Raw genomic sequence first — 7,500 nt, forward strand, 5'->3', positions numbered from 1 at the left:
ACACTGCTAAATTAGAGACGGCTAGCGCAGATAGCCCTCGTGTAGCTTTGCGCGAAATTCAAAAACAAACAATCCTTCTGCATAGACTCGTAAATATTTTCTTTCCTACACACTGACAAAAACTTCACAACATATTCTTCAATTATGTCAGAAAAATAATCCACATTAGTGGGGAAGTGTTAAGAATATTAATTTTTGCTACTATGCTTTTTTATGTTTGTTTCTTATAAATTAGGCTTGTACGTCAAAAACATTTAAACAAATGCGAGCCAGTAAAGTTTTATAACCATTGATTTACACAAGTACAAAAAAACACAACCTTCATACATCAAATCACAAATCAAAATACAAAAGTTATGCTAAAATCAGTGAAATATGACGGTCCTTTACATTAAACGAACAGTTCAAAACAAAATACACCCTTCAACTGAAAATGCCCCCAGTGGCACAGCAGCATGTCTGCCGTGATGGGCAGAGCACAGACATCCTCTTGTGTAGCTTTGTGCTTAATTACAAACAAGCAATCAAACAATCAATTGAAAATTACAAAATAAGCAACTTGGCATCAAATAAAAATTACAGCATTAAACAAATCATTTTCATAAAATCAAAATATAAAAGAAAAACTTGGTCTCTCTCTCAGTTTGTCACAGGTGACATCAACACATTCAATCTCATATTCACCAAACCGCATACCATCATGGCAGTTCTCCGTCGTCCATGCCTTCTGTGCATTGAGGTTATACTTAGGTGCACCGGAGTCTGGAAATTCTCCTTCTTAGGTTTGTGGCCACAGCAGGAAAGAAATTATGGACCTTTTCAACATCAGCAAACATTCGATATCTACGAGAGGACTTCTATACCAGAAAAACTCTTTCAGACAATCATCACTCCTCAGTGCTTAACCATTCCTTCTGGTTATAAGTTCTTCAACTTGTGTATAATACATTTTCCTCAAATGCAAAACTTCAACTCAATAATGCAAGCATTCAAAACAATGCAAGCTAATACACTTGTCAGGAGAAAACAGAAACACCACAAAAACAAATTCTGTGGTCACGAAGGTTCTCTTTCCTATTTATTCAATGGTATTCTCAGGTTCACTGATTTCCCTTAGAGTAATGGGATAGAAAATGTAAAATAACAGGGACTAACTAGAAAATGTTTTGTGTAGCAAAAACCTAACTCTTTGAACTCATCTGAATTTGAAGCAAAGACACAAGCTAGGCAGAATGAAACAATCTTACTCACACAAAAACAATAAAAGTTTAAAAACAAGTGTAATTTTTGGGCACTTTTGCTGGAGAAGTAGCACATCAGTCTCTACGTGAAAATTAACCAATCTGTTGAACCTTGAATCTCATATCTCAATTTAAATCTTGATTCATTCTATCTCAATACGTACTAGGTTGAGAAAAAAAATACCATAATATATGAAAAAGAACAATGCTCTTCTCAGAGCACAAGCAATATCCATGTAAGGGATGGTAACTTTCGCTATAGAATAAAGGATGTTGTATTCTGGAAGTATTATCTGACTAGCCAGTGGAAAAGATCAGTGTCTATTTCTATACAGTATGTTGTACTTTATGAGAATATTTTCCACGAGAAAGTGTATGTGACACCCTAGTTGAATGATCAAGTTTTAATAAGTTACTAGAGTGAGACCAACTTAGTGGCTCTTTTGACTGATATTCTATATCAAGAATAGATACCAAATATATAGAGTAATTTTGATTTTTTATATTAGATAAGGGGTGGAAAACTTGTAGTATACCGTTTTAAACCCCTTCATCCTGTAATAATTTTAGTATTCCTCCTCTGATACCTTTTCAATTAGCCAATATCCTTTCTCAGATAATGGGACCTGAACTACATCTTCACAGTATTCCAAGTGAGGCATACCTAGAGGTATGTACAGAGAAATAACTACCCTATTAACTTCTAAACAATATGTATATTAATACACCATAAACTTCCATTAACTTTTCTACCAGGAACAGGACATTTCTTCAATGGTTTGAATGATTTCTTCACAATTACGCCGTGGATTAAGTTTCCATCTACAGTAAACGGGTAATACAAATCATGATAACCCAAAGTCATTACTCCAAAGTTAAAGGCCATTTTACATATATATGTCCAAATTATCAATTGATCATAATCATTCTGTAAATCTTTAAAATACACAATACAGCTAGGAATACCTGATATTTAATGTTCTCAGCAAACTTTAGTATTAGGCCATCAATAATAAAAGCAAAGGCCAGACAGTGACTCTTGAGGCACTCCACCAGTAACAAGGGTCCAATTTGAATACACTTCATTAATAATAATTTTTGCTTTCTCCCATCCAACCACGCTACAGTACAAAAACTTGTTTTCCCAGCACCAAGTCATCATCCAGATAAAATATAACAAATTAGTAAGGCAAGATTTCCTTGTATAGAGGATTGTGGATTGGCAAAAAACGAGGATCCCCAAGTTAATGGTAAAACTGGAGGCAAAGTTTAAGACATTCCTTAGAGTTGTTCAGATGAATTCTCTAATTCTAACTTTAAGAAAGTCTTCTTAAGTTTCCAGATGTTATGGTCTTGCCGAATGGGCACATATGTCATTTCGGAGGCTGTGGGTCTCACAACTACCTCTTATGGGACTATTTGGGAAAACTTTGGTTTTCAGTCCTCTCTTTTAGTTTTGATGGTATGGTGGAATCAGCTGCCTGAGCTGTGTAGCAAACAGTTTTAGTTCCCGGGGTGGATAGTAAAAATCCCTGCATCAGTTCATAGAGTTGAGGATTTGTCAGCATGGAGGAATTGTAAAAAGTATTCTAGGCTCCTAGAACTTCAGGGTAAGCCATTAGTAACTTCTGACAAAACCAACCAACATGCTAGAGGACTTTTCTAGCAGAAAGTCCACACCCATAAGTGTTATATATGTGATTACGAGGCTCATTCCCGAGTTTTGGGTCACATTTGGATAATCCACAAAGTCATTAAACAGAATGCAGTTTTCCATTATTAGAGAATTAGAGGACACATCCAGCAAGCCAGTGAATAGGAACAACTTCTGGTAGTTTGAAAATGCTTGATCATCTTTATTTGTGATTGGTTAGAAGTTTAGTTTTCAGAGTAGTAAAGACCCAATATGGTGTATATTGTCCATAGAAAATGCCCCCTCTGCAGCTGTGAACGTCCTAGTCTACTGGTCTTCATCTGAAATACATGCTTAACCAACTTGTAGCTATCCACCCCACTGCACCATTAACAAAAGGTCTACAACCGAATATAGTTATTTCTCACATGTAAATGAGTCTTCCACCATTAGTTGGTTATTATGGAAAAAGAGGCCTGTTCCAATAGGAAAGGAGATGAAACTATAAGTAATGTATTACACAAGTAGACCAAAACTATGCAAATACTTTCTTCTAACTCCTGATCATGAAATGCCATTAACACAAACATATTGATTTCCTTCAACTTCGTCTTTATACAAGCCAAATAAAACTTGAAGTAACTACAAGTCAATACCACAGGTGTTACTTTTTTTCTCGGGTCATACATTAACGTGTCTTCTAACTGCAGTTTGTAACAAAGTACAAGTCTTTAGAAATATCCAATGAAAATCTCTATGTTTATGGAATATTTCAATTTGAAAGACTGAGCACATCCCATCAGAAACACGGGGTACAATAAGTTTCTTTTTTCGTATGATACATAAAGTACTTTTGGTTTATTTCTACAGAAAAATATTCTTCACTAATATCGTCAAAAACATTTGAGTAAACATAATACTCTCCTTAAAATGTAGTGAAAATTGTAATACCTGCTAAATATTTTAGTGTCTAAGCTAAAACTATTCTTTGACCAGAATCAATGAAAATATCAGGCACGGTCTTCCAACGATACTTGACAGACCAGTAATCATACTTTTATTTTATACGCATTGTGCTCTTAACATATTTATTTATATTCATTTATTGACTTATAGTTTTTTCTTTGTGTAATTGATTCATATATGTATGCAATACAACTTTCACGAACAACGTTAATCTCTACATACACGTGATACATATAACGTAATACACTATATATACACACCAGCAACTCATAATCATTACTGATATATGCCATTTTTCGACTATCCAGAACGTCCTAAAGCCGAAAAACCGAGATTTCTTATTTTCGTTCATATTTTTTCAACAAGCCCAGCACCTATCTAGTTCTAGCAGTAACTATAATTTTACCATCATTTGATAGATCAAAACAGTCTTCACGATCTTTGACTACTTATTTAATTATTATTTATATACAAAATGTATAAAACTTTATTTAGAACACACTCTATAACCTAAGCTGAGACTCTATTCAAACACCAAGCTTTCGACAGACAAAGTGGGGTAGCCAGTAATGTAGGGATTTTATTCTCCATGTAAAGTCGAAACAGCTCAGTCTGGTATGGGATCATTAGCCGATCAAGTGATATGTTGTTTGTTATTAAGCACAAAACTATGCAAAGGGCTATCCGTGCTCTTCCCACTAAGGGTATCAAAACTCAGTTAATAGTGTCTGGTTCCCCTTTTCAATTTTAATAGCCAGCTCTACATAACATTTTCATTTAGCAATATTTTTTTCCCTTATACTTGTAAATATTCGTGTAGACACTGTGGCACATCTGCTGTAAGGTGTGGACCATACACCATGTCCACACGTATTTCTTGGCCCAATATTAGCAAGTTTGGTGGACAACCTGTCAATTTCTGCTCTGTTGCATGATATACCATCACGATATACAGTGTTTATCTCAGTCAGTTTGGTTTAACAAACTTTGCCAGCATCTGCTTGGTAGTCTGTATTATCCATTCTGCCAAACCACAAGACGTAAGGTCTCTGGGAGAGAACCAGCAATAACCAAGACCAAAGCGAGTTTGGGTCCTTCATTTGCTTTTCCAGGAGCTCCTGAAGCATCATTTATAGTATAAATCCACTAATGGACTCATCAAATACCATACAGTTCAGCATCACTGGTATTGCAATGACTTTTACACCCATTTGGTGTCCCAAAATCAAGACAATCAAAGCATTAAATGATCTATTTTCTAATTGGAAAGACAATCCATTGGAATTTTGTGGGCCCAGTCAGTGATATTTAACAAAGTTACTCATGAAATATGCAAGAATGAATAATATTTTCTTGGACATCGTAACACTGGAGCTTCTACTAGTCCTATTTAGTGAATGAAATGCGTGGTTAGCTCTCAATCCACCTAAAATGTGTAATAATTTTGGAGAAATTGACAAACAATCGTAAGTAATAAAATGTGAAACTTAGAAAACTGTGGATCTCTCATTTCATCATTGGTTGAGACCAATCTCTGAACACTGCAATATTTACAGGTTCCACCAAATCTCTTTCTATAGTATGACCAAGGAATGCCACTTGGTAGAGGGGATCCATCTCCAAGATCAGAGACAATTTGTAGATGTGGTCCATCTCCAAGATTAGAAACAATTAGCATCTCTGTTCACATCTATCCAACCACCATTCGTCAGTATAAATTGGCTGGAAGGGTAGCTTCACTTATGCTTTATATACATCTAGTATGATTTCATATTACATTGAAGTTTCTAAAGCAGTCTTACATAATAGCACGTTTGTCGACCGGAAAAAAAACAAAACTTATGAATACAAACAAGTGCTTCAATAGAGTAACTGTTGACACACAGAATTAGTTGCACAGTAAGGGCACGTGTTTCATTCAAAGCAGACAATTACCAGTTATAATACACTTTCAGATTAGCTTTTATAATTAGATAAATTGCATTATACAACCTGAACTTAAGGTTGATCAATTTCTGTGTGTTTAGGTTAGTTTTTACATTTATCACCAGCACACTAAATACGCAACAGACATGCGCACTCCTTCACATGTGATTATGAAATTGGACTACTTACTAATTGTTCATAGTTAAATACAAAGCTACACAATGGGTTCTGTGCCATGCCCATTAGGGGTATCAAAACATGACTTATAACGTCATAAGTCTGCAGATTTTTTATTGTGCTACTGGGATGGGGAAATATGTTCTAAAAGAATGCAATAAAATTTTGAGTACCAAAAAATGGCTCGTGGTCTAACAATAGAACCAGAAAAATCTATGAAAACTTTAGCCATACAACTATAAAAAATAAAAATAACAGGATGCTTAATTTCATGCAGTAATTAAAACATAGTAGTGGTCAGAATGTGCATTGTTTTCTTATAGCAAAGCCACATTGGGATATCTGCTGTCCACTGAGGGGAATCAAACCTCTGATTCTAGCATTGTAAAGCTGAAGACTCACCATTGTTCTACTAGTGACAAAAGTACATTTAAAAACGTAGATAACACAAGAAATCAGACATTAAAATGTAATCCACCATTTCATACATAAATATATGAAGTTTAAAAAGTCAGGTGGCAGACAGTTTCATAACTTATTCATGAGAAGATACAACACATTTATTATAATTTTGTTTTTTTAAATCCAGCAAATATAGAAGATTGATGAAGTCTTTTTCCTACAAGTTTTATACATTTAATGACTTATTACATCATATCTGATTTCATTGTACACCTGTTAATTTAATAAATTCTGATTCGGCATAGGTGAATTTAATAAATTTATTAGATGAAGAAATTGGACAGGTGTAAGTTATCTACTTATATATTTAATAAAAAGTAAGATATTTGTTTGTTTGAAATTAAGCACAAATCTACACTGTGGGCTATCTGTGCTCTGCCCGCCACGGGTATCGAAACCCCGATTCTAGCATTGTAAGTCCGCAGCTGTGCCATTGGGTGGTGAAGGAAGATGCAATTAATAGTGTACTCAATCATAACTCTGATCCTGTCAATCATGTTTAAAAATTACGTAACCATGATAGAAAAAATATCTTTTCATATCGCCGATTGGGATATGACAAACAGAAGTTGTGGTGATGTTGTATATTACCAAATTGCATGAACAACTGTTATGGTGTGAATTAGATCATTTAGTTAAGTGTAATTTAAAATAATTCATTAATTACTAATCAGAATTACAGTACAAGTTAATAACACAATATTATTTACTTATGATTCCACAAGAAGTAGGGGTCAATCGAAGCAGTAGACAAAGTGATAATTACTGACCACAAAAACACCTAACTAATAAGTACCAGTTTAAGACAATTTTACCAAGAACGATATTCACAGTATGAATGTAAACATAAACTACTAACAGATATCGAGAGGTCATCAATTTATGTTAGAGTCATGTAAAGTTACACAGCTCTCAAACTAAGACACAAAAATATCAGCATCATTAAAATGTGACGTTTGTCTAACAAGAAAGAAAATCTAGTAGGCAAGGAATGTTTTCATGGGCAGGTCAAGATTTAGGTCAACAAACAAGGGCATGACATTTAAACATGGAGCAAGTGTGAAAGCTAATAAACTCAGACAACAGCTTGCTCCT

The sequence above is a fragment of the Limulus polyphemus genome, unplaced genomic scaffold (assembly GCF_000517525.1).
Source record: "Limulus polyphemus unplaced genomic scaffold, Limulus_polyphemus-2.1.2 Scaffold667, whole genome shotgun sequence".
Taxonomy (NCBI): Eukaryota; Metazoa; Arthropoda; class Merostomata; order Xiphosura; family Limulidae; genus Limulus; species Limulus polyphemus.